The sequence below is a fragment of the Rattus norvegicus genome, chromosome 16 (genome assembly GCF_036323735.1).
Source record: "Rattus norvegicus strain BN/NHsdMcwi chromosome 16, GRCr8, whole genome shotgun sequence".
In the NCBI taxonomy this organism is placed as follows: Eukaryota; Metazoa; Chordata; class Mammalia; order Rodentia; family Muridae; genus Rattus; species Rattus norvegicus.
In genome coordinates, this window is record NC_086034.1 from 1,396,828 (window position 1) to 1,424,491 (window position 27,664).

A 27,664-nucleotide genomic window follows, 5' to 3' on the forward strand; every position below is an offset into this window, starting at 1 on the left:
ATGGTTCAGGATCAGCCGACCCTGGAGAGTTCCCTGGTCCTCAGCAGCTTCACGCCGAAGGCATTCCTGTGAAGAAATAGTCAACACTATTCCCAACATAGCACCACTCAGCAACAAAAACAGTATAAGCAAGAAGGCACATGAGCATCCCACAGCAAACCCGACCGTTATTCAAACCATACTGAACGGTTAAAGCTGCAGACGTCTCCAGACAGTTTATCCAGTGTGTGAGCAGAGGCCACAGACTGCAAAATGGCAACACCAGCCATGGCGGCAACAGGGAATGGGGAGGGGGAGGGTTAACGGCTGGAGTTCGGCCTCCTCCTCTGGCATGCAGCGGTGCACAGAGGGTTGGGAGCACAGGCCGAGGTGGGACGGGACGTGCAGCAATGGCCGCAGCAAGGAGCACCATTAAGAGCACTGATGGTGGGAGGACGCACAGCAGCGGTAACAATGACTGCAGCCAAAATCTCTTTTGTGACAATATAAAGTGAGGGGAAATGCTCCATCTTCATCCAAGGGCATAGGAAGGATTCCAGGGACCTGAACCACAAGAGCTGAACCTGCGTGTTCCCAGCAATTAGTCAACAAACAGAACAGCTGCTTTTCCTGTGGTCCTATTGGTGGCGACAAGACGTACACAGTGCTCAGGAACCCAAATGGGTGCTTCAGAATCTGTAGGAAAAACACAAGCAGAACCCGTAACCCTAACTTACACAGAGTCAGGTCCCTTCCACAATCCTGAGCGCAAATCTTTCCAACGGACCAGACCTTCCTTACATCTCATTCCTTTCCAATGTCTATCTGCTGCCGAACAATTATTCTTATCTACTAACAAAAACTTAAAATATGGAAAAGTTTATTATTAAGGAAAGTCTAGCAGGTGGGGAAATCTGGTCCCCTGTTTTTGTTTTTTTTTCAAGATAATTCTTAAGTGTTAAATGAGCTCTTTTTACTATGGCTTGTCCTTGAAGATTATAAGGAAAGCCAGTTTTATGTACAATATCATAATCCTCACAACATTTCTTAAAAGGCCCACTAGTATATGCTGGGCCATTATCAGATTTTAATTGTCGTGGGACTCCCTTAAAGGCAAAGGCCTGTAAGCAGTGACTTTTAACATCTTTAATTTTCTCTCCACTATGTGCAGAGGCAAAGAATAGGTATCAATAGACACATGGACAAACGGTAATTTCCCAAAGGAAGCAATATGGGTAACATCCATTTGCCAAATATCATTAGACCGTAACCCTCTTGGGTTAACTCCCAAATTGGGAGAGAAAATAAATGGGGCACACAGGGGACATTGACTGACTTTTGGGCTGCTTGTTCTTTAGTTACTCCATTGTGAACCCTCAAAGAATTAGCATTAAGATGAGATTTTTTTGTGCATTTGTAAAGCTTTATCATAGGCAGTACAATTCATTATCATATAATAACATGAAGACTGAGTATAAGAATCAGCCAATTCATTGCCTTGTGCTAAGGGGCAGAGTAACATAGAATGTCCTCTTACATGGCCCACAAAATAGGTTCCTGACACTGCCATAGCAAAGCCTGTACTTGTAATAAGCAGGCACAAATGGATGAAACAGGAACAACAAAGGCAGCGGTCTCAAGGGGTGAAACAATCTGAGACACATATACACTATCAGTGTATATACACAGATACACTATCTGTATATGTTACAAGGCTCATCGGAAATGTAACCAAAGCTAGTTGTAAAGTGTTCAATTCTGCTAGCTGTGCAGAACAATTAGGAATTTTTATAACCTCTACCTTCCCTCCAGACACTACTGCAGCACATCCCTTGGAGGAACCATCAGTAAATACTAAATGAGCCTTTTGCAAAGGGGAACCAGAAATAATTTCTTGAAAAATTACTGGATGCATTTTTTAAAAACTGGCAAATCTTACTATCAGGATAATGGTTTTCAAACTGACTAACAACAGCACATATTAAAAATAGCCCGATCTTTAAATCCCTGGGCTAAATATTGTAACTGCTCCTTGGTATATGGAGTAATAATAAGATCTGGTTCCTTGCCAAAGGTCTGTAAGCTAATACTTTGTGCTTTGAATGCTAATTTAGCAACAGCCCGAGGATAAGCCATCACTATTTTTACAGGTGAAGCTTGTAAACAAACCCACATTAAAGGGCCATTTTGTCAAAAAAGCCCAGTAGGAAAATGAGCAGATACAAAAATCAAAAATGAAAGAGGCTTAGCATAATCAATATAATTAAGGTGAGCCTCTTTCAAAGCCTGTTGTACTAGATTTAAGCATTCACGAGCTTCTGGAGTTAATTGTCCAGGTGAATTCGGAGAGGAATTACCTTTTAAAACATCAAATAATGGCTTCAATTGTCCCATGGTTAATTTTAATGTTGGTCAAAGCCAATTTATATCCCCTAATAACTTTTGAAAGTCATTTAAGGTCTTTAGTGTATCTAATCTAATTTTAAGTTTTTGTGGGCAACTTCCTTTTTGTAATAATTCATGTCCTAAATATTGATATGGGAAGTTCTTTTGAACCTTCTCAGGGGCAATTACTAATCCAGAAGCACCCAAATCATCTTGTAAGTCCGCATATGCTGTCAGCAATGCCTTTTCATCTAGATCCGCCATTAAAATGTCATCCATGGGATGGACAATATATATATGTGAATACTTCCACCTCAAAGGCTTTAGGGCAGAGGCTTCATACACCTGACGCATAGTAGGACTATTGGCCATCCCCTGAGGTAACACGACCCAATGATAGTGATGAAAAGGCTCCTGAAAATTTTTGGAAGGAATGCTAAAAGCAAATCTCTCACAGTCTTTAGGATCTAGTGGAACAGTAAAGAAACAATCCTTTAAATCAATAACTATCATATGCCAATCTTTTGTTATAGCTACAGGAGAAGGGAGACCAGGCTGAGTAGGTCCCATAGGTATCATAATTTTATCAATTTCCCTTAAGTATTGTAATAATCTCCACTTCCCAGACTTTTTCTTAATCACAAAGATGGGTGTATTTCAAGGAGAAGTGGAAGGAATAACATGACCAGCTTGTAACTGTTTCTGTGCTAATTGATGAGCTGCCTCCAATTTTTCCTTGGACAGGGGCCACTGTGGAATCCACACCGGATCATTTGACTTCCAGGTGATGGGCAAAGGTTTAACATAAGGAGGCTTATTAACAGTGACCCTTAGGATAAATTTCCCAAGCCTGGTTTGTTTTTTTTTTTTTTCCTTACGTCATTTTATTGAGAGAGAAAACACCAGGCCCAGGTCTATGACTTAAAAAAGACCAGACTAGCACTGTGTTTCTAGGTGGAAGCCTGGTTTCTCAACTCAGAGGCAGGGCCTCCAGATCCCACAGCCTTGTTTTCAGAGAGGGTCCCACGGGGCAAGTCTGTGTACTTGCAGGCAGAACCTCGGGACAGATGGACTGGGTAACGTTGGCGGTTGGTGTCCATTTTGGAAATTACTGCTCGAGGTAAGTCCACATGGCAACGGGCTGCTAATGCCACCAGGTAAATGAGGACATCACTAAGCTCCTTCTGAAGGGCTGCTCTCTCCTTTGGCTGCCACGCCTGAGGACCAGGCTCTTCGTCAGACTTCCACTGAAAGAGTTCTGCCAGCTTGCCCACTTCTCCCACCAAAGTTAGGAGCAGGTTCCGAGGCTGGTGGAACTGCTCCCAGTCTCGCTCAGCAGCAAATTCTGCATGGAGGCGTCAGATGTCCTCAAGCGTGGGCTCCAGGCTGAAGCTGAACTGGCCGGCAGCAGCAGAGTCTTCTTGCCCCGCATTACCACGCACCAGTACCAGCTTGGGACATTCCGCCCACCAGTCCCACCCAAGCCTGTTTTATCATGAGTTATTTTTAGCTCTTCACTTACACTATAAGGTTTGTCTTGTAAATTCTTGCCCAATCCTCTCCCTGGAACGAGGCCTTGTTTCCTCATCACGTTTCATACAGGCTGAGTTGTCAGCACAGCCCCCATATCATTGAGCACATCTCGTCCCCACAAGTTGATAGGTATCTGCTCTAAAACAAAAGGCTCATGCCCTTCCTCGTCTCTCCATTTAAGAATCTTGCTGCTTGTTTGAGGAGCTGTGGCTGTCCCCACTCCTTGTAAGGTGGAGTGAGATATCTGTAAGGACCAGGACTTTGGCCGGAAGGCTTAAGCTATCACAGTGGTATCAGCTCCGGTATCTAGGAGCCCATGCAGGGGCTTTCCTTCAACCCACAGAGTGAGTGTGGGACGCTTCTCTAAGGAGGACACCCAAAATGTGCTCTGGGCCCAGTGGACCCGAAACCTTGATTTCCATGGGCGGATTTAAACACAGGATTGTTAGGATAAAACCGGGGCAAAAGAACCAACTGAGCTATCCTATTCCCTTGAGTAACTACAGCTCCTTTTTTTACAGAAACCATTTTAATTTCTCCAGTAAAAACAGAGTTGATCATTCCAGGGAAAATTCTTATTTCTTTCATCAAGGCACTGCTGCAACTTAGTAAAAGGCCTATACTCCCAGGGGTTAAGGGCCCATGTACCCCAGTGCCAAGTGTCTGGAGGCCCATTTGATCTGTTAATACTGCTTGGTGGAGGAGCAGAGGTCCAGCCCTGTGCTTCCTGGGTTATCTCTGACAAGGTCTTTGGCATGAAGGAGTTGGTTTGAGGGATAAACTGAATTGGGGTAGGTTCATAGAAGTTTTCATAGCTCTGTACACTATGGTTTGAAGGCCCTGGAGTGGGCCTCATCTCCTGTTTCCAGGAAGGTGTAAAGGCTGTCCCTCAACATCTTGCTTAGATCTGCACTCATTTCTCCAATGATAGCCTTTACAGCACTGAGGGCATAATCCAGGGCCTCCTGTATTTTTGTTCTGAGGACACTCTCTTTTAAAATGTCCAGGTTGTTCATGCCCAAAACATGTTTTTGTCCCTCCATTTCCCTCCCTTCTGCATGGCTGCAGCTAAGACTTGTCCCATCACATAATTCCCATTTATCTCTTTGCACAATTTAATATAGTTAATTATACTCCTACTCTTATGAGGTCTAATAGCTTCCTTGCACCATTTATTAGAATTCTCATACGCTGATTGTTTTACTGTGGACATAGCGGTATCAACATCTCCAAACAGCCTCCCAGCCAACTGTAATAATCTATCCACAAATTCCTGAAAAGGCTCCGACGGTCCTTGTGTCATCTTGGATAATTGTTTTCCCGCTGCCTTATTAGGCAAGGCCTTCCAATCTCTAACTGCCGCTGAGGAGATTTGAGCATAAATGGCAGGATCATATTGAATCTGGGTTGGAAGGGCTGCATATTGTCCTGCTTCTGTCAGCATTTCTAGATTTCTTTGGGGAAAACCTGCTTGTGCATTAAGTCTAGCTAGTTGCGCACATTGTTCTTGATATTCTCCCCTCCTTAGTGATCTCCCCCATTCAATACTGCCCTACATAATTGCTGCCAATCTCCAGGAGTCAGATTAGACATAACACAAGATTCAAAAAGTAGTAGAAATAGAGGGAACAAGGGAACCATAAGCACAGACTGCTTCTTTCAGGTTTTTCAACTCCTGAAAACTCAGAGGAACATGCTGTCTGATGGATTGACCTGCATTGCTGGGGTCCAGGACCTCAACAACAGGAAACGTCACTCCCTGTCCAGGGGGAGGCTCAGGAGAAATTACCCCTCTCCTTGGAGCCTTGTCTTCACAACACCACTCCAAGGAAGGATAGGGTTCATAGGTGGGAGGATCAGTGGCTCCCTCTCCTTTAAAGAAGGGATTTTCACTAGGAGGACAAGATTCTGATTTTTTAGCAACCCTGCACTTATTAATCTTCCTCTTAGGCACCTCTATTTCTTCTTCTGCTGTCTCTTTTGCATCCTTTTCTGAGCTAGAATCCTGATCTGAATCAGAGGTTTGTAAAGACTTACGAGAGGCATCATCCTGTGCCGCTCCAAATGTTCTTTCTATTTCTGACATTTGCCCCCTTATTTTAGCATTAGTTCTCAATAGAGCATCCTTGACCAATCTCCACAAAGAGAACGTGGCAACAGGAATACTCTCAGGGCCATCTCTCCACATCGTTCTTTGCAAATCTGTCTTAACCTGTTCCCAATCAGGAATACTAAGTCCTCCTCAATGAACAAACCAGGGACTAGTCTTTTCTAAAGTTTTAATAAATTCTTTAGCTGTTCTTACCTTTACCCCGTTCCCCGTTGTTTGAATAGAGCAACTATCTCATCCATTAGCTGTAAAGTAGAACTCGAGGTTCCCATGGTGTGAAAACTTTTCTTCACTGTGCACTCACCTAATACATTCCTTTTTCTTCGCTGGCCGGCTTTGTGGAATAACCCCATCAGGGACTCCTCTCTACCCGATCTTGGTGGGACCTCCACTTGTTGGCTCCCACACCATCACAGTACCAAGAACCGAGCATAGGCCCATGGAGTTTAAAAGCAACACACACACACTCGGGTCGTTCATGTTAAAAAAGAATGCCAAAGGGGTTCGGGATTTAGCTCAGTGGTAGAGCGCTTGCCTAGCAAGCGCAAGGCCCTGGGTTCGGTCCCCAGCTCCGAAAAAAAAGAATAAAAAAAAAATGCCAAAGCTTTCACTGAGGTTCACAGAATATATACCCCAAGTTCACCAGGGGACACGACCACCAGGAGGGTCTGACACTTGTGGTGTCCTTGACGCCCTATTCATGTCTATCTCCCACTCTTCCTTAAGATGCCCCAAGCTCTGCCTGATGTTTGAATGTGGGTCTCCACATCTGCATTCATTTACTGCTGTATGAAGCCACTCAGGCAACAGTTATGCTAGGCTACAAACTGCAAGCGTAGCTGAGCAGGTGCTTTGCCTCAGTGTAAGGTTTGAAGTGAGTCTTAACTATCGGAAGACACCCCACCCCACCCCCCTCCAACTGAGACACAAGAACGGAGTTCAATGCAAATGCAAGAGGTTTATTTTCCCAGTGCATTGGGGCCGACCTTCAATCAGCCCCTTGTGGCAAGTGACTAAAAGACGACCCCGAATGGCTATAGCAAGCAGTTTTTATACTTTTTTAGGGGTACAGGTTATATCAGCAAGGTTGTAGCTTAAACTTATTGGCTTAACATATTAACCTTTGAATCTATTGGCTAGCAAGCATATGACAAGCATTCGAACTCTTTCTGGGACCAGAGGGTCAGGTGACTATCAGTCAGCACATTCTGTAGTTTTTCAAGAATGTCCCTGCTCTTCCTAAGAACTGTGGGTGGAGAATGAAATTTGGCCTAGCTTTGACCTAAGGCGGGAAGATTGATCTGAGGCGGTAGGTGTAAGGCTGGCAAATACCCCTAGGGTCCTTCACAGGAACCCCATAACCTGTCTATTTTCTACCAGGCCAAGTTTCTTAATAACTCTTACACTTCAGTAAGAACTAGGGCCCTTCAACAGGATCACAGGAGTAACACGCCTTGCCCTCAAAGCCAGATTCTCAGCCACCGTGGTGTTTCTAGCCAGAAACTGTCGATGACTGCAGCAATCTCTACAGAAAGAGTCTGTGGAACTGTTCTGTGTGAAAAGCAGAGTTTTTTGTTTCTGTTGTACAGGTAATGACTAAATATTTTACCCACAGCCACTCAGCTGGCAAACAGCTGACTGGAGTCCACTTAAATTTTTTCCACTTTAAATTCCTTGGCTTACACAATACTAATGAACTTTAGGGTGAGAATGAGCCTAGACCTGGAGACCAGGAGTGAAACAATCGGAAACATATAGTATCTGATGGATACACTGGTGGAAACACCAGTCCCTGATGCTCCCCGGGATGTGGTCCATGTGTGTTGACAGTAAAGTGAACTAGTGAGAAAAAGAAACAAGGGAGAGGCCATGCTTTTCTTCAGGATTCTGTTGTCAGTCTGGGTTCTGCTGCTATAACAAAGTTCCTAAGGCTAGGTGCCTGGCAAGAAAAGAGGCTTATTTAGCTCACCGCTTGTGAGCCAAGAATTCAAACCACACTGCTGTATCTCTGCCAAGAACTTCCTGCCTTTACCACTAGGTGGTAAGTAGCATCACTGTAGGAATACAAAAAAGAATGAGAGATTACATAATGGGACAAGAAGCCAAAGACAGAAGCTCCTGTCTTGTCCATTTGTAACAATTCACCATCTCAGGAACCGACAGAGGATGCAGCACCCACACCAGGAGACAATACACCACACTAGGCTGCTCCTCCTCTTAAAGGTTCCCCCCTTTCCATCGTGGAGGACTGACCTTCAGTCTCCTGCACAAGACTGGTTTGCAGGATCTCCTTATACCCAACTCTGACCCACAGAGAAGATTCCCTAGAACTCTGCCTGTAGCAAGCTAAGCCTTTAGAGTGGTGTTTCTCAATCTGTGGGCTGTGATGATATCCATAATAGTAGCAAAATTACACTTACGAAGTAGCGACAAGATGATTTTATGATTTTTATTGAGAACCACCGCTGTAGAATATCTTGCCAATAACACATACTTGAGTCTGTACTCCCAACTGTTAAGACCTGAGTGGTTAGCCCCGTTTCTATGGTCTCTCATCATTTCCAGCTTAGCTCCCAGGAGCTGAAGGGGAGAGAGAAATAGGACCCACTGCAGGGTGCTTAGTATTTTTGCAGGCTATCTGCTTCACCTGCTGAGATGAACAAGCGAATTCTGAAGTCTTGTAGAGGCTTCTCACCCTCAGCAGCACCGCTACAACAGAGAGGGGACTCAAGTTCAAAACCCATATTTGTATTTGTATTTGTTTATTTAGCGCTGCTCCACGTGGGCTGAGAGCTGCCAACCCGCAAAGTGTTAAAGCAATTCCTCGAGGACTCGATAGGGGGCAGGCAAGCACACAGCTCCGCTGTACTGATAAACCCCACCCTGTATTTCCGAGCACACACCTGGAGACAGGCTGTGCTCTCTGAAGGCACTTAACCGCTAAGAGAATTTTTTCATACCCGGTTTTGCAAAGGCATGGTGTGCCTGTGAGGCTGAGATTCTCTTCAGAGTGATACTTTCTGCTGCCAGTTACGGGATGACTCATACTTTAAAAATAAGTTGAGCTGAGACTTCACTTAGACACCCGTGAAAACTCAAGCATCCGGGAGAGCATGCGGCTGAGAGAACGTCAAGGATGCTCTTACAGGCAGAGACGCGCTTCTCTGCAGGAGGACTCTAAAGTCCTTCAGCATATGATGAACGGGTCATCATTACATTAGCAATACAAATCCCCTTGGAGAAATTGAAAAGTGTGTATGTAGCCACATGGCCCGTTTTCTTCATGCCCTACACCACAACAGATCCTCCTGGCTAAACTGGCTGGGAAAATCATATATAAAGTATCTCACAGGATGCTTTATTTACTGTTTGTTATAATGTGCTTTCTGGGACTGGAGGGATAGCTCAGTGGTCAAGGATGCTGGTTGCTCTTCCAGAGGTCCTGAGTTCAATTCTCAGCACCCACAAAGTGCTGGCTCACAAGCTTATAACTGTAGTACCATGGATCTGATGCCCTCTTTCAGTGTGCACATATTCGTGCAGACAAAACACCCATATACATAAAGTATATAAATAAATCTTATTAAAGAATCTGCTTTCTGGACTGGAGAGATGGCTCAGCGGTTAAGAGCAGTGACTGCTCTTCCAGAGGTCCTGAGTTCAATTCCCAGCAATCACATGGGGGCTCACAACCATCTGTAATGGAATCTGATGCCCTCTTCTGGTGTGTCTGAAGACAGCGATAGTGTACTCATATAAATAAAAATAAATAAATCTTTAAAAAAAATTCTACAGAAGTGAGGAGAAAGACCATCAACCCATCAGAGCTGAATGGTGGCTGTCTCCCTCTACTGTGAGATTCACCAGACCAGCACAGAAGCCAATTTTTTTCAAGCCCTTCTTAAATAGGCAAAAACCACAGAGTGGAGGACTTCACATGTAAGTCTGTTACAAAAGTTAACAGACAGAAGACCAGGCAGTTAATGAAAGTGGGCCATGGAACAAGGGATAGGGAACATTTCCAAGCAAGTGGCCAGGGATGGGGGTCTGTTTTTGGTATACTCTATGGTACTGTGTGGGTGCAGCCCAGCTTGGAGAAACAGAAACTTAGCTTGGCTATGGACTGGAAGTGGCTCCTGGGAACAAAATGGCTGCTTTCTCACTTGACTGCCTCTACCTAACTCTGACTCAGCAGCCAGGTGCCCTGCAGTGTCCTCCCTGAATTCCACTGTGTCCTTCTCCATCCCGTGCTCACACTGTCTCTCCCTTTCTCTCAGGATCATCTTCAGCTTTAGGAGGTTTATTGAAAGCAGATTTTTTAAAAAGATTTATTTATTTATTTTCTGATACCAATACACTGTAGCTGTCTCCAGACACACCAGAATAGATGGCTGTGAGCCACCATGTGGTTGCTGGGAATTGAACTCAGGACCTCTGGATGAGCAGTCGGCTCTCTTAACCACTGAGCCATCTCTTCTGTAGAGTTAACATCAGGTTAAGGACTGAATTTGTTTTGTTCCTGGAGAATCTGCAGAAGTTTCTAGACAGTGACAAAGTTAGATCTACATCTTGCTCACCTTGGAGGGGAGATTTGAGAGAGGTGGGATTCAGGAAGACCTACCAGTATGAAGGCCCTAGGGCAGGCCAGCTTAGCAGAGGCCAGTCTAGACCAGGAGGACCTGCAGCTCAGGATTGTAGTATCTAGGGAATGGAGGGAGAAGAGGACTTAGAGTCAACAAATATTCAGGAAACAAAGTTTATAGCTGAGGAGGCTTTCCTGACAGTTTCCTAACAGTAAGAGGCTTCCAGGAAATCTGATAAGAAAGACTCTTCAGTTTTCTCAGGATGATCACATGGTTCATTTCTTTCCCTTGTTCCTTCTTCCCTCCTTCCTTTTAGTACTGGGGATTGAATCCAGAACTTACACATGCTAAGCTCTCTCACTGAGCTGCGTCCCAGCTCCTTGGTTTTATTTTGTTGAGATAAGGCCTCATTATACAGTCCAGGCTAGCCTTCAGCTTTCAGGTAACATGGGTGGGCCTTAAACTCAGGGTTCTCCTGTCCCATCTTTTCTAGTGCTGGGATTACAGATGTATGAAACAACATTGTAGCAGTAAATATTTTTTAAAAAGATACGCCAACCCACGATAGTGCTGGTACTGTAGGGCCACATGGCATCTGTCCGGTATTTTCATCTCAATCAACAAAACGTCTCAACCACTAAGCTCCCAACCCATCGCACACTGCTGCTGGCTACTCTCAGAGCCCAGCAGCGGCCTCCCTCTTGTAACTCTCTTGCTGCGGACTCTGTTCACGTTCCCAGCATCCCCTCCCCAACCCCCCTCCCCGTGGTTATAGTCACAACTCCAGTCAAAACTCAATAAGCTTGTAATTTAGCATCAGATTTATATCTTCTCATTCCACAAAACATCCGCACAATAAACTCACCACCAATCGATAGTGATAGAAGCTGCCCACCTAGATAAGACAAACTGTCCTATAAAATTCCATCCCTTATGAAATATCCATAACTACCTGTGGCCTCTTAAGGCCACACAGATCTGGATCACCCTTCTCCTCCTTCATCTTGATTCTTCCTCTTCTTTCTCCTCTCTCCCTCCTCTCCTCAAAACTCAATGCCCGCCTTACAGGCCTTGCCTTATCTTGTGCCTGCCCTCACCTGCATATAGACATCAACTATACCATATCTTGCAAAAAAAAAGTTTGCTATTTTTACTGAAAATACATGGTTTTTTTTTTCTCATGTTTTAAAAAGGATCTCTACAGAGTTCATGGTGGCTTCGAACTCTTGCTTTCTTGCCTGCCTCACCTTCTTGAGATCGTTGGTATTACAGGTATGGACCACCCAATGTGGTTCTTCACATGAAAATTTGAATGACAGCTGTCAGGGTTGGTATTATTTCTATACCGTTTCATGCATCAGCCCAGTATCACAGGACATCGATGTTTTTTCCTTCTCAATGTCTACTCTTGTACTTACTGCATGTTCTTACTGTAGTGTTGGGTCAAGGTCTTTGTTATCCTTGTAGATACATTTTATGCTGTTATTAAGTGTAATCTTTTTTAGTAAATGTAGGACATCAGGAAAAAGTAGAACCTATAAACCAAGATTTAGTTAAGATGGCAATATGATGTAGCTCTTTTCTCTAATTAAAACCTTTCCTCCTAAATGCCAGGTAAGACTCAGGAAGTAATTTTAATTTACAAGCTCAGAAAGTAAAAGAAACTCAGAAGCCTCAGGAAAGTCCTGAAATTACAAGATTCACACTTGCCCCCTTTCCAAGGTTCTATAACCAGAAAAAATTTCAGGGGTAGAGGAGACGCTTCGACTGGCCCTGCTCCAGCTTTCATGAGTCTCTGTGCTGATACTGCTGTCTTTGATTCATTCCTGAAAGTCACCCCTCACCCACACTCTGGTAGGGAACCCCAAATCAACTCACCCTTCACTAAGTTGGACTTGTGTGGAATCATTTCTTTGATTTGTTATTGGTGCCCCATCTGGGATGACCATTACTTTTTAGTTTCTATATCCCCAGGAACACAACAGGAAGAAGCGTAAGATTCTATTTTACACACAAGCATGCTTCTGTTCACAGCGCTTTTATAGTTTGTGGCTTATGGTGGAGAAATTCTAATAAGACACATTTACTGAATTTGCTTTTAAAAAGTATTTAAATTTATTCGACATAACTGTAGATGTTTCTTTGCTGAGAGCAATCCCTGTCGAGAGAATTCCCATTTTAAATAGTGACGAAACATGGTGTCGTATGCTTACGACTTTATACACAGGGTGGCGGGAAGAGTTTCCATGGCTTAGTTCCTGGTTCCATGTATGTCAGAACCTGTTCCTCCTCTGTGCAGATGCATTCCTGAGTAAAGGTGCTGTCGCACATTTGCTGCTGAGATGCCACCTCTGGATCTGTGGCTGAGTCAGAGTAGCTAGCATTCCTGGGACTCAGTCCTACACAAGGCGGGGATATATAGCAGCTACTCATCTAACTGACTATAAATGCTACCATCACTTCCTATCTCTGACCAGATCTCCTATGAATACTTCAACTTCAGGGGTATGAGAAGTCAGATCCAGAGGAAGCAAGGGTAGGAGATCCAGCCACCTTAACCACTTGAACATGAGACAGTTAAAAGAGAAAAACTCTATAGTAAAGTAAGACAAGGTTTAAGTAGGGTTGAGCCTCTCCCTCCATTACCTTGTAAAGAATTCATCAAGGAAGGGGTCCTGCAGCGTCTAGATAAACCTATCCCCATTGAGAAGTCATGAGAAGTGATTCTGGTAAGGGAACTCCAGTTGCTATCAAACTGCTGGCTGGGTTGACATGGTGGGAAGTGGTATACCCCAGGGATTCAGAACCAAGGAGAGATGGCAACTTTGTTTTCTGATGTGACAAATTAGATTCTGTCACTGATTCTCCTGCCTTCCCTTCCCAGGTGTTGGGGTTACAAGTGTGTGTCACTATGCCTGGCTTATGAAGACCTGGGGATTGAACAAGGGCTTCATACAGAAGGTAAGCATTCTATCTACTGAGCTGGGTAACCTGCTCCAAGAATTTATTTATGTATTTATTTTCATTTAGTCAAGATTTATTTCAGGGCCAAGAACATCCAGACTAATCAAAACGGAAGCAGTACAATTTCTTTTTTTTTTTATTTTTAAAAATATTTTATTTATTTAATGTATATGAGTACATTGTAGCTGTCTTGAGATACACCAGAATCTGTTACAGATGGTTGTGAGCCACCATGTGGTTGCTGGGAATTGAACCCAGGACCTCTGAAAGAGCAGTCAGTGCTCTTAGCCGCTGAGCCATCTCTCCAGCCCCATAATTTCTTATTGTCAGATTCAAAGGAAGCTCCAACTCTCCAAACTCCAGATATCCAGAAAGGAGTGCAACCGAACTCTAGGAGGACTTCTGGTTTTGGACACAAGCCTCATCCCTCAGGAACGTGTGAAACTGTTTTCCCTCTCCCAAAAGGAGTCGTTTTCCCTGCCTCTGACAGAAAGGGCACATTGGTGCCTATGAGCGCACCAAAGCATATGCTGGCCGACAGGCTCCCTCAGTATCACTAGTATCACACACACTTCGGAGTCCATGCTAGCATCCCAGCCCTCCCCATCTCCTTCCCCACCCTAAACTCCTTCCCTCCAGCTCACTGGCTACCTTCTCCCTGTAACCCTGCTATTTTTCTGGTTTTGCTATGTTTCCTCTGTCTCCCTCCCTCCATCTCTCCCTCCCTCCCCCGCTCTCTGCTCTGCTCCTGTTTCTCTCAGTGTGTTTTCTTCATTCTTTACCCTCTGCTCGTCTCCCCTTTCTTGAGATAGCCTGGCTCTGCCTACTCTGCTCCCTGTGCTTAGTCTATGACTAAGTGCAGATAGTTGGACCAATGAGATGGCTCAGCAGGTAAAGGCAACTTGCTACCAAACCTGATGACTTGAGTTTGATCCAAGGGCCTCAAGTGGTGGAGGGAAAAAAAAAAACAGTAGTTCTCTGACCTCCACATGAGTGCAGACATATGATAACGCACGCACAATAAGCAGATAAATGTAATTTTAAAAAAATACAGAGGGTTTGGAGAGATGGCTCAGTGGTTAAGAGCACTGACTGGCTGCTCTTTCAGGGTCCCCAGCAACCACATGGTGACTCATAACCATTTACAATGATATCTGGTGCCCTCTTCTGGCCTACAGGCATACATGCAGGCAGAATGCTGTATACATAATATGTAAATAAATCTTTAAAAAAATTACATATCATTAAGGAAGTCTTTTTTTTTTTTTTTTTTTTCCCGGAGCTGGGGACCGAACCCAGGGCCTTGCGCTTCCTAGGCAAGCGCTCTACCACTGAGCTAAATCCCCAACCCCATTAAGGAAGTCTTAAACAACACTGTATGTGTTTTCTGAAAGCAATGTCTATTTAACAAAACACTAATTAAAGTGAGATATTAATGAACTTTCAGATACTGAAAGCCTCATGAGCAGCTAAACAAATACAACTCTGTTTTTACAAAAATGTTTTTAGCCTGGCTTCATGAAGCCATTTATAGCTGAGGCTTTTTTCAAATATGTGAATTCTAACATTAGCAACTATATTTTTAGGGCCAATGAGATGGCTCAGGGGGTAAGGGATACTGTCAAGCCTTGTGACTTGTATTTGCTGCCCTGGACCCCATGCTCTGACTCTTCCTTTGCCAAGTCAGGAGAAGTCTAGTGATGGGGATGAAGGGGGTGAAGATTTTAAGGCAATAGCTGTCTACCAGTCAGGATGAGAGAATTCCAGCCTGTGATAATTCTCAGGGCACAATGAGTTCTGGGTGAGCATATGGTAGCTCTTACATAGAAGGCAGAAATGAGCCCAAACATTGTGTGCATTGTTATCAATATGATGTGGTTAAGTGAGCTACTATACTTGGATGGATTCTTAAAACCTTATGGAAAGTGATGTTCTCTCCAAGAAGCAGCCAAGACTGCAGAGCTGGGAGGTGAGAGAATAAAATCTAGGCGAGCACTGCTGTTGGGTGGTCATAGATAGGGGAAACATCAGTCCGCCTCATTAGACATTAATAGGTGGGACAGGAAGCAAGAGAAAAGGACAGCCGAGAGGCCTGAACAGCCTGCCCAGCACGCTCGCAGAGCGATTTAGAAGTGGACTTTTGCATGTACTCTAAAGCAACGTTATAAAAACTGGAACAGGGCTGGAGAGATGGCTCAGTGGTTAAGAGCACTGACTGCTCTTCCTGAGGTCCTGAGTTCAATTCCCAGTAACCACATGGTGGCTCACAACCATGTGTAATGGGATCCGATGCCCTCTTCTGGTGTGTCTGAGGACAGTGACAGTGTACTCATATACATAAAAATAAATAAATCTTAAAAAAAAAAAGTGGAACAGTCAAAAATAAGGCCACCGAGGAAGATGGCCTCCTAAAGGGAGTACATTTTCTCATCAGCGAGCATTAAAGGGAGAAATAAATGACGGGAAGAACTGGTTTCTTTTTAAAAAAAAAAGCATAAATTTTAAAATAAAAATTGGACATGGACTTGTAACCCATAGATTGAGGCTGAAATTCTAACAATGTCCCCCGAGTATCTGTTTATAACTGAGAGGCGATAAAAGTGTCGAGTGTCTAAACTTGGCAAGAAGCTAAAGCAGGATTTAGAGGAAGGTTTGTAATGAACACATTTACTAGAAAACAGCCAGAGACTGTGCAAACATCCCGTCTCGATGTTGAGCTCTACAAACCAGACGGTCAGTGTGAGCCTAAAACAACCCCAAAGATAAAAGCAGAAATCATGGCGGAAACAAAACCAATCCCAAAGGCCAAAAGGTGATGTATGTGCAGTGTACGAGTGTTCATGTGGAGGTCAGAGGTCAGCATTGGGAGTCTCTTCCTCAGTCACTTTCTACCGCATTGCTGGAGACAAGGTCTTTCTCACTGTGCCTAGAGCTTGGCTACAGTGGCTGGCCAGTGAGCCTCAGGAATCTGTCTGTCCCCAGCCTCTCTGTGGACACAACTGTGATGCTTCGTCCAACTTTTTTCCCCCTGGGCAGGGTTTCTGGTCTTGAACTGCGAGATCCACCTGCCTCTGTCTCCTGAGTGCTGTGATTAAAGACATGCACCCCCACCCATCCACCCCACCACCACCTCTGGTGCTGTGTCCAACTTGATGTGGGTGCTGTGTGAGCAGACTCAGAAGGCTTTCTGGATACACATCACTTACCGGTAGGGTTTCTTCCTGAAGATCTTTATTACAAGTGGCATCTATGATGCATCTGCTTCTCCATTAGACAGACCTGTCCTAAGAATGTAGGAGCTCCCCTCCTCTCCACTGGAAATTACTGTGTAGTCTCAACTGTCTCCTCACTGCATCACCAGTTCCCTTGTGTCAACTTCCAGAGTGCAGGCAGAGTAGCCAAGTGCCAGCATACCCAGCCATAGGAACTCTTGGGTGATAGCCTTGGGTCATGGGGATTGAGTCAGGATGTCCTGGGCAACAGCCCCTAGCCATAAAGAACGACTGAGCTCCAGCCCAACTGTTTCGATCCACCTGCAAAAGCAATATGTCTGGGTATCAAAAACAATATGCCCGGGTATCGAAAACAATCCACCCTGCTTCCAGTCAAACCTTAAAAGAATAGCTGCAACTTCCAGTCAGCTACCTTTGTGTGCGTGCGTGTGTGTGTGTGTGTGTGTGTGTGTGTGTATGTGTGTGTGAGTGTGTGTGTATGTGTGTGTGAGTGTGTGTATGTGTGTGTGAGTGTGTGAGTGTATGTGTGTGTATGTGTGTATGAGTGTGTGTGTATGTGTGTGTGAGTGTGTGTATGTGTGTGAGTGTGTGTGTGAGTGTATGAGTGTGTGAGTGTGTGTATGTGTGTGAGTGTATGTGTGTGTGAGTGTATGTGTGTATGAGTGTGTGTGTATGAGTGTGTGTGAGTGTGTGTATGTGTGTGTGAGTTGTGTGTGTATGTGTATGAGTGTGTGAGTGTGTATGTGTGTGAGTGTGTGTGAGTGTGAGTGTGTGTATGTGTGTGAGTGTGTATGTGAGTGAGTGTGTGTGTGTGTGTGTGTGTGTGTGTGTGTACACAGGTCCCCTAGCCCCTCTAAGCAGGCACAGCCTTCATCCTGCAGAAAGGTTGAGGCCCCTGTTCTAATAAAGCAGTCTCAGCCTGTTATCTTCTTCTCTGCCTTGTCTGTCTTTGTCTCTTTCTTTTTCTTTCCTTTTATTTCTTTCTTTGTTTTGTTTTTCCAGACAGGAAACAGCCCTAGCTGTCCTGGAGCTCACTCTATAGTCTAGGCTGACCTTGAACTCACAGATCTACCAGCTCTGCCTCATTTTTCTTACAGGAACTTTCAATGATACCTGGGCCCTGGGCCCCCAAACCCTGGGAAAGTCTCCTCAGCTGTACTCAACTATTATGTATTGAGTAGCTTGATGTAAGAAAACAAATAGATAATACCATGCTACTCCTGAGTTCTATACCTGAGCTTCTTTCTTTCTTTCTTTCTTTCTTCCTTCCTTCCTTCCTTTCTTTCTTTCTTTCTTTTTTTAAAGATTTTATTTATTTTATGAATGTGTGTACCCTGTATCTGTTTTCAGACATACCAGAAGGAGGCATTAGATCCCATTACAAATGGTTATGAGCCATCATGTAGTTGCTGGGAATTGAACTCAGGACCTCTGGAAGAGCAGTCAGTGCTCTTAGCTTCTGAGCCATCTCTCCAGCCTCGGGACCTTTCTTTATTAAGACATTTTACTTTCTCTTGTGCCTGTATCATCCCTGAACACAGGGAAGCTGGGTCATCCTATAAAAGAAGACTGTATAGGGAAGAAAGTGAAAGCTAACTAGTAGTTTGAATAAGAATATCCCTCTATAGACTCATATTTGAATGCTGAGGGAATGGCATTAAGAGGTGTGGTCTTCTCAGAGTAGGATGCCTTATTAAAAGAAGTGTGTCACTGTGGGGTGGGATTTGGGGTTTCAAATGCCCAATCCAGGCCCAAAGGCGTCCTCTCTCTTCCTGCTGCCTTTGGAGCTAAGTGTAGAACTCTCAAATTCCTTCTCCACTATGTCTGCATGCTACCATCTTCCTGCCAAGATAATATTGGAGTAAACCCTTGAAACAGTAAGGCAGCCCCAACTAAGAGTTGCTGTAGGCATGGTATCCCTTCACAGCAATAAAGCCCAAACTAAGACAGCATTACTAGTAAATGTCAGAATGAGATTCAAAAACCAAGTTCCAGAACTTTCGCTTCACCCAGTATTGCCTGCGTGGCTCCTGCCACTGCCCTTGGGGTGGAGGTGGGGGACTCTGTAGCACCACCTTCCCCATAGCACCTCACCGACTGTTGGGCTCCAACATGTTTGATGGAGATAAAAGGTTGAGGCTGGAAATATAGCTCAGTTTGTAAAGTACTCATTCAGCATGTGAGAAGACCCAGGCATGGTGCTCAAATCTGTAACTTCAGTACTTGGGTGATGGAGAGAGGAGATTCAGGCATTTGAGGTCTTCCTCACCTGTGTCGATGTAAAGGCCACAGCTCTCGTTTTAAGGAATAAGAAATGGCTTATTCTGGAGCCATTTTGAGTGACCACGACTTAGGAACAGAGATTACGCCGAGTCCCATGTTCCAACATGGAAGCAGTTTCATGAAGTTTGTAGTTTTATAGGACCAAGAAAGTCATAAAGACAAGTTTAACATTCACCAGCGAGGCAGCAATACACCAGCCAGCCTCCAGTTTAAGCTTGAAAGCCACCTTATAGTAAAGACAAACTAGACTTGCTACTGTTTATAGTGAAATCTCTGTTTCCCAAGGATTTGGCTATGCCCCACTTTTAATGTTAACTACAAATGGTTGCATATTGCCTGTTCGGGGAAACAGTGGTTTCGTGACCATATGTTGTTACTGACTGACTGCCTTGCTATCATGCCTTTGTTTCCGGAGGTCAGGGTGACCAACTTGTTACATTTATGTTCTGCTCCTGTAACCCTGCCCCTCTGCCTGCCGAATCCCAAATTTGGAACCCTATCGACCCCTGAGCTATAAAAATCTGTGTCTTCCCCAAATCCAAGGCTGACCTCTTGAACCCCAACTTAGAGGCAGGCCACAGTGCATCATCATCATCATCATCATCATCATCATAATAATAATAATAATAATAATAAAGCTCACTTTAATTAATTGCTTATTTTAATTAATTTGGCCATGATGATCTGGGTAGGTGGTCTTTCCCACATCTTTGGGGTTAACTGAAGCAACAGATAGGGAGCTAGTCCATAGGCCCTTAATGCTATCTGATGACATTCTTAGCTCCTGGATTGGTGGAAGCTTGCTAGTGTACTGCAAAGTTGATAGCCTCTAAGGTTTTTAGTTATTATCACAAGATGCTCATTCTAAATTAATAGTTTCTGAGAGGTTTTTATTTATTATCGTGAAGTGTTAGTTCACATGCAGAGTGGGGTTCTGGAAGTCTAAGATAAAATAGTTAGGCTCTGAACCTGCGAAATTCCAAATTTTCCACAGTATTGAAATGTCAGCTGGCCCATCAGTCTCTGCAGACACTCATTCCAGAAATTGTTTGTTTTTGTTGTTGTTGTTCACAGCCAGACAGTACCTTTTTAGGAATTTCTGTTCCCATCTGCCTAACTAGCTCCATGTCAGCTGGTGATACCTGAGACTCTTGTCAAAAAAAAAAAAAAAAAAGAGAGATCAAAATTATAAAGGCTGGCTCATTCTCCCATTAAAGAGCTCTGAGGTAGAAAGGCCTGTGTCACAGAGAGGAGTCTCCCTAACTATTGGTCCTCATTCTTCCTTATGCTGCAACCGACCCTTTAACACAGTTCCTCATGTGGTGGTGACCCGAACCGTAACATTATCTTCATTGTTACTTCAAAGCTGTAATTTCGCTACTCTTCTGAATCGTAACATAAATATCTGATATGCAGATCGTCCTAGGCGACCTCTGTGAAAGTCACGTGCAGGTTGGAGAAACGTTGCCCTAAATGATTTATTTTTACATGTCATATTCCAAGAAGCACTGGCTCCACTTCAGAGAAAAGTGGGCCATCAGAAGCCCGCCTTTGTTGCCGTGGTGGGCGGACCAGCAGCACTGCGCGGGAGTGGGATGGAGGAGTTGGGTCGCAGCCAGGGGACATTCCTTGGAGAATCCCATTGTCCCAGAGAGAGTGCTGGAGGACAGTAGCTCCCTGGAGTCCAGAAAGGCTTGGAGCTGGTTTGGTGGCCGACTTCCGGTGAGTCCCACATCCACACAAGTTCCGGTTCTTTCTACCCCCAACCCCCTCCACCTTTCGTTGCTGTTTTGGGGACTGTTTTCTACCTGCTGTTTCGGACAAATAGCTCAGGTACATGTTTAACATATCAAAGCGGACCTGCCCCCCCACCCAGTTCTCCCAGAATCCTTCAGTCCTAACCTGTTACTGGGTGTGGCTGGCATACCTTGCCCTCTACCCTGAACCCTCCAGGCCACTGCTCTGGGCTCCCTTTCCCTACAAAATATAATGATTTTCGTTACTTCTATCCCACCCCACCCCCTTTTGTATCTTTAGCCTCCTAGCTGCTGCACCTGGTTCTCCTGTCTACCCCATCTCCTTTCTCCTCCCCACTCTCCTCACAAGGCTCGGGCTCATGACCACTCTGGATTCTCCCAGATGTGTTTGCCTTTGACTATGTCTCCTTTTTCTCTACAATAAACCTTCTCAGACTGGAGAGGTGGCTCAGTGGTTAAGAGAACTGATTGCTCTTCCAGAGGTCCTGAGTTCAAATCTCAGCATCCACATGGTGGCTCACAACCATCTGTAATGAGATCTGATGCTCTCTTCTGGTGTGTCTGAAGACAGCTACTTAAATATAATAAATAAATCTTTAAAAAACAAAAAACCTTCTCCACCGTACCTAGGAGTAATCATTCTCCTTTCCTCTTTGTTTGTTTGTTTTGTTTTATTATTCACTCTAAAACCTTAAGCCCGATTTGTGATGGCCTTCCTAGAGAGTCGCCCACCTGCGTGGCAATAGCCAGACTGTCCTGCTCATTCCCGCCTGCACACGGACCCCTCTTGGGGCAAGGCAGACCATACCTACCAACCAGGATCCTTCAAGAGGCTCCTGAAATGCAAATGACGAATGGCTTGTTTGCAAATCAAAAGTGGGCGGTGAAAGAAGTGCCCTCCAGGTGAGAGCTAGATTGTGAGGAACAGCAATCCTTAAAGGGGGATGGGAGGTGGGGTGGTGGTGGATCCTATAGAGTCCTTAGGAAGAACCTAGTTGACTCCAGGGCACCAATTGAAAGGCACCAAGATAAAGTGAGGAAAAAGAATACTGCAATCCTGTTTTATAAACAAATACGTTTGCTTAAGCGTCCTAAGCCATGCACATGTAGAAGTGTGTTGGACAACTGAAATGAGGTGCCTAAACGTGACCTGGGGAGAGTAAGACTCTTAATTTTTATTATTTTTCCTTTTTTATTTGATTTTTTTTATTTATTTACATTTCAAATGTTATCCCCTTTCCCGGTTTCCCGTCCATAAACTCCCTATCCTATCCCCCCTCCCCTTAACTTTTATTTTTAAATGTTACACAACCATATTTATTGTACTACCTTTTTCTAAACAAGCAAACAACATGATTTTCCCCTGCAATTAATATACTAGTATTTTTGCTACAATGAATAAACCAATACTGATGCATTGTTATTAAAATCTATATACTGTTCAGATGTCATTAGTTTTCAACCTAATGTCCTTTTCCCAGGATCCCATCTAAGAAGACACATTACTTAGTTTTCGTATCTCTACGTGACAGCTTCTTAGACTTCCCTTATTTTGACAACCTTGAGAGTTTTGGACAGTCCTGAGTTCCTCAACTGGGGCTTGTCTGATATTTTTTGCACGATTACTATGGGGTCATGTGTCATAGGGAGGAAGACATCACACGACAGAAGATCAATATAAATCACCACTGCTGATGTTGGCCCTGATCACTGGCTGAAATGGTAATTTTTTCCACTGTGAAGTTTCCACCTGCCGTACACAGTGGCCGTTTTAAATTTTCTTCACGGTCATACCTCTGAAAATAAACACCCGAAAGATGTTCTCTCACCCCACAGTCTGGAGCGCGGCTCTGCTCCACTGGGAAAGCCCAGGGCTTCCTACAAGAAGTCACTACCAAGAGCGCGGCTCTCACCTGTGGGCGTGGCCACACGCACCCCGCCCCTCCAGAGAGACCCCGCCCCGCTCCGCTCCTGTGGCTCCGCCCCGGGGAGAGTAAGGCGGCCGCGCCCGGAGAGTTTTCCGCCCTGCGGGCTCCTCCTCCGACCGTGCGCAGACACTCTCGGGTCGAGATCCGGAAAGCGAGACTTGGAGGTAGCTGCTATCCGAGCTCAGTGTCCCGGTCCCTGGTGCCAGGTGCGTGAGGGTCCCGTCGGGCGGTCTGTACTTGAGGGGTATTCGCGTGTGGCGTGGGGTGTAATGTTCCTCCGGATGACCAGGCCCGGAGTTGAACGGGATCAGGGCAGGTGAGCCTGGGATCCTGTGGTCCCATGATGTGCGAACTTGGGGTTGGTCAAGGTCTTATCTCAGTGCGTTTCCGGGAGAAGCTTGAGCGGAGCCCAGCCGGCCGAGAACGCTGTCTTGGGGAACTTTGCTCCGGAACTGCAGGGCGCGGGTTCCTGGACCTGCCACCCTGGGTTTATATAAGGCAGGCTCCCAAGCGGTCCAGAGAATGCGCGATTGTGCCAGTTGCCGTGTTGCCTGCCTTCCTTACGGCTTATCCAGCTACGATCTCTCTGCCCCTGCCCCCGCTTCTCGTTCCAGAGACCTAAAGAACTCTTGCTTGGGCTTGGCTCCCCGACTTCCCGTCGGCTCAGGCCAGCCTCCTAAAGTCGTAGAAGGTGGCAAACAGTTCTGGGGGAGAATAGTTAAACTCAAGTTGGGCACATTCTCTCAGGAGATTTCTCTTTCCGCTCGCTAAACAGTAGGTGTCCTTGGAGATTGGGTTTCACGGACCCTACACCTAGAGTGTCAGCCTACCTGTCTGATCCGTTCACTGGACTCATCTAGCTTGCTCCGCGCTCGGTCCTGCCCGTACTATAAAGCTTGCCCCGAGGCAGCCTTATTGAGGAAAAAAAGGCTACAAATGCGGCCCTGGGTTGGGCTGTTCTCTAGTGTAAATTTTGCAGATGACAGTGTGTGTGTGTCATTGTCAAAATGATGACTATTCCTGAAACTGGAGCCTTGCAGGGAAGGGCCAGGTGTCTTGCTCACCCTCGGCTTGCTCCCATTATGTTCCTTTATTATTTCCTTGCTTCAGCCAGTTGTTGGGAATTCCAGGAGGATTAACAGGGCTGGTTCTTCTAGGCCTTGTCTGTGCTTGGTATTCTCTAGCTCCGGAAGCCAGGTGAGCTCTCCCGCAGTCTGTTTCTCTAGCACACTCGCCCACTTTGGATTTCTCCATCTCTCCTGATTTCTGAATCTCGATTTTTCTTCTCCATAAAATGAGGGCACTTATAGTTCCTATTTCATAGACATTGTGAGGATTCTGCGAGTTAATTTTTTGTTCTGTTTTGCTTGTTGTTGCTATTGTTAGTTAATTTTGGGGGAGTTTGTTGTTTGTTTGTTTGTTTGTTTGTTTTGAAACAAGGTTACCTATTTAGCATTGGCTGTCCTGGAACTTGCTTTGTCTGGTCTCAAACTCCAATCTCAGACTCTTACAGACCTCGGCCTCCTGAATGCTGGGATTAAAGGTTTGTGCCACTCGCTCAGCAAGCTGATTTTTTAAAAAGCATTTATATTATTTTTAATTAAGTGTGTGTGTATTCAAATTCCCTGGAGCTGGACTTACAAGTTGTGAGCTTTCTGAGTCTGAAATCTGGTTGTCGGCAAGAGCAGTCTTCACTCTTTTTTTTTTTTTTTTTTTGGTTCTTTTTTTCGGAGCTGGGGACCGAACCCAGGGCCTTGCGCTTCCTAGGTAAGCGCTGCAGTCTTCACTCTTATCCACTGAGTTATCTTTCCAGTCCTATGAGTTCATCTATTTTTACCTTTTTTGTTTGTTTGTTTGTTTGTTTTGTGTGTGTGTGTGTGTGTGTGTGTGTGTGTGTAGCCCTAGGTGTTCTGGAACTCTTTAAGATTCTATTGGCCTCGAACTCAAAGATCTGACTGCCTTTTAAACAAATTTTCTGTTTATAAGTGGTTTTTGTCTTCGTGCATGTCTGTATACCATGTGGGTTCCTGGTGCCCTTGGAAGACAAAGAGGGCACTGGATACCCTTGAACCAGAGTTGCAGACAGTTGTGAACCGCCATATAGTTAGGTACAAGTGCTTTTAACTGCTGAGCCATCACTCAAACCTTGAGCTGCTTTTCTTTTCTTCTTTCCTTTTTCTTTTTTTTTCATATAAGACAGAGTCTCTCAGTGTCGATCTGAGTGTTCTAGAACTCGATTTGTAGGCCAGGCTGTCCTTGAGCTCATAGAGATCCACCCGCCTCTTCCTCCTGAGTGCTGGCATCAAAAGCATGCACCGCCTTACCCAGCATTCCTACTTATTTGTTTACTTATTTATTTTTGAGACAGAGTTTCTCTGTGTAGCCCTGGCTGTTCTGGAATTCACTGTGAGACCAGGTAGGCCTTGAGTGCACAGAGATCTGCCTGCCTTAACTCCCAAATGCTGGCTGGGATCAAGGGTGTGTGCCACCATTGCATGGTACAGGTTGGCCATTGCCGCCTGGCACAAGTTGATGTTTTTAGTGTCTCTGCCATGCTCAGGTACCGAGCAGTTAGACTGGTGGCAACTGCTGACTGCACCTGTGCATGACTGATGAACGGATGATGCTCGGGTTAGCCATAAAGCACACAAGGTGAGGCCTGGTGTCTAAGTAATCAAAAAACCCAACTGCTAGTAGGTAATACAGCAAGAGCAAGAGCATGGGGTGCAGCTGGCTTGAACTGCCCCGCACACACCTCTCTTCCCTCTTTCCCCTGTTTTGTCCTTATTTACAAACCATTCTGGTGTTCTGCTCTCTGGTAGGAGGGCCAGATATGCCCTCTTTAACCTCTCTGTCATTGGCCCAGTTTTCCGGAGAGGCCTTAGAAGGATTTGTATGACCACATATCTAGTCTTTGTGCCTTTGGGGGATGGAGACTTTCTGAATCTTTTTAGGTGCCTATGTGGGTCCTCTTTTTGGTGGTGATGGTGGTCGTGGGTTCAAGATGGTTTCACTGTAGCTCTGGTTGAACTGGAACTCTCTCTATAGACCAGTCTAGCCTCAAACTCACAGAGATAAGTGGGATTGCAGCTTTTTTGTTTCCGGAAGGCCTGAGATGATCTCTTCTAACCTTCCTAGATGCTTTTCTCCCTCTTGAGCCCAAAGCCGTTTCTAGCATTTGGTCCCATGGGGTTAGGAGAGTCTGGGTGTAGCTATACTTCACAGGCATAGCCAAGGGAACGGACGCCAGTTTGTATTAACCTTCTTGATACCCGCTGAGCTCATCCCATCCAGAACATCAAGAATTTGTGAGGTCCCTAGATAGGACAGCTCCGAGACTAAATGGAATCTGGTTTCCTTGGTGGCAGTTGGCATTCATAAGAACAGTTGTTGAACTCTGTTTGGAATGGAACTGTCTAATAACCTCTGAAACCAGTTGGTCAACATCAGACATGTTGACCGTAACTCACAAAAGGTCCCAGGGTCACTTGGCTGGTTGTTATGGGGGAGAAGAGCAGCTATGCAGTGAAATGGTCAGCCTACACTGATAGGAGAAAGAATGGAGCCCCAGGGGTCTGGAGAGATGGCTCAGTGATTAGGAGCATTCACTGCTCTTCTGAAGGTCCTGAGTTCAAATCCCAGCGCCCACATGGCAGCTCACCGCTGTCCGGTGCCACCTTCTGCTGTACAGATTGACATGCAGACAAAGTACTAGTACATAAAATGCATAAATAAATAATCCTTAAAAACAGAATAGGGCAGCTGAACAGTTAGGGGACTGGGGCTGGAGAGTTGGTTCAGTGGTTAAGAGCAGGTATCAGTTACTTTGCTGCTGCTGTGACAAAACACCATGGCCAAGCGTTTGCTAGGCCTTATTCTTTCAGAGGGTTAGAGTCCACAATGGTGGAGCAAAGCCACACAGCAGCAGAAACAGCTGAGAGAACTAACTATGGGTCTTCTGAACCCTCAAAACCTTCCTCTAGTGACACACTTCACCAGCAAGGCCACACCTAATCCTTCCCAGCAGCCACCAACTGGAAATCAGCTGTTCAAATGTATGAGCTTGTGAGGACTGGTCTCCATTCAAATCACCACAGAGCACTTGTTGCTCTCACAGAGCACCCAGGTTTGATTCTAGCACCCGCGTGGCCACTCACCATCGTTTGTAGCATTCAGGGGATCTGACATCTCTTCCGATCTTGAAGGGCCCCAGTCATATAAGTGTGTTCATAGGTAGATGCAGGTGTAGCACCCATAAAGTAATAAAAAAGAATTAGAGAATTAGAGGACAGTTTTCATCTTCCGTCTGATCCGAGACAAACCATATCGCCACATGGTTCCAGTTTTCTGAATGATAAATGGATGCCTCCAGCAGAGTTGACTATGTTTGTGGAAGGGGTTTTGAGATTATTGAGGGAGTGGTGACGATCTCAATATCGTGGGTTTGTTGTTACTAAGGAAGAAGAAAGCTTAAGGTTGGAGCATACCATGGTCAAGGCTGGCTCTGTGATTATTAGTGTTGGCTTTTTGGAGATTGTGCTCCTGAAGGTCCCACTGTCTTAGCAGCAAAGATGAGAGTTGGAGGACTCAGGGACCTGAGCCCTTCAGTGGAGGCTGGCTTGCAAGAGGGGTAAGAACTCAGAGTGTGGGAGAGAAGAAACTGGACGTTGTTTACAGGGAGAACATGAAGCCTGGTGTTCAAAACATCTTAGGGGGAACAGGGTGTGTAACTGGGCAGTGTTAATGAACGAGAGCTTGCTGTCTGTGTCCACCACAAAGGGCACAGGTATTTTTAGTAACTAGGTGACAAGGCATGTTTCTGTTGAGGTCTTTAGTGACTGCCCACTGCTTGTCCAGCCAGTTCCATATGGACAAAAGGAGACCCAGTGTTCCCGGGGATAGCAAGGGC

At 45.1% G+C, this 27,664-nt stretch overlaps 1 protein-coding gene and 1 pseudogene across 2 annotated transcripts in view; one reads left to right on the forward strand and one right to left on the reverse strand.

The window, feature by feature from the left end:
- Positions 1 to 3,314: 3,314 nt before the first annotated feature.
- On the reverse strand, positions 3,315 to 3,825 carry Dctpp1-ps2 (dCTP pyrophosphatase 1, pseudogene 2; annotated as a pseudogene).
- An 18,974-nt stretch (positions 3,826 to 22,799) lies between these two features.
- Anxa11 (annexin A11) overlaps positions 22,800 to 27,664 on the forward strand; it is a 44,964-nt gene continuing 40,099 nt past the window's right edge. Inside the window, exon 1 of one of the 2 annotated variants that reach the window (XM_039094245.2) lies at positions 22,800 to 22,961. The gene's annotated coding sequence lies outside the window, so the exon portion shown is untranslated. The remainder of the gene's footprint in view (positions 22,962 to 27,664) is intronic. The other variant, NM_001011918.1, reaches the window with a different exon arrangement.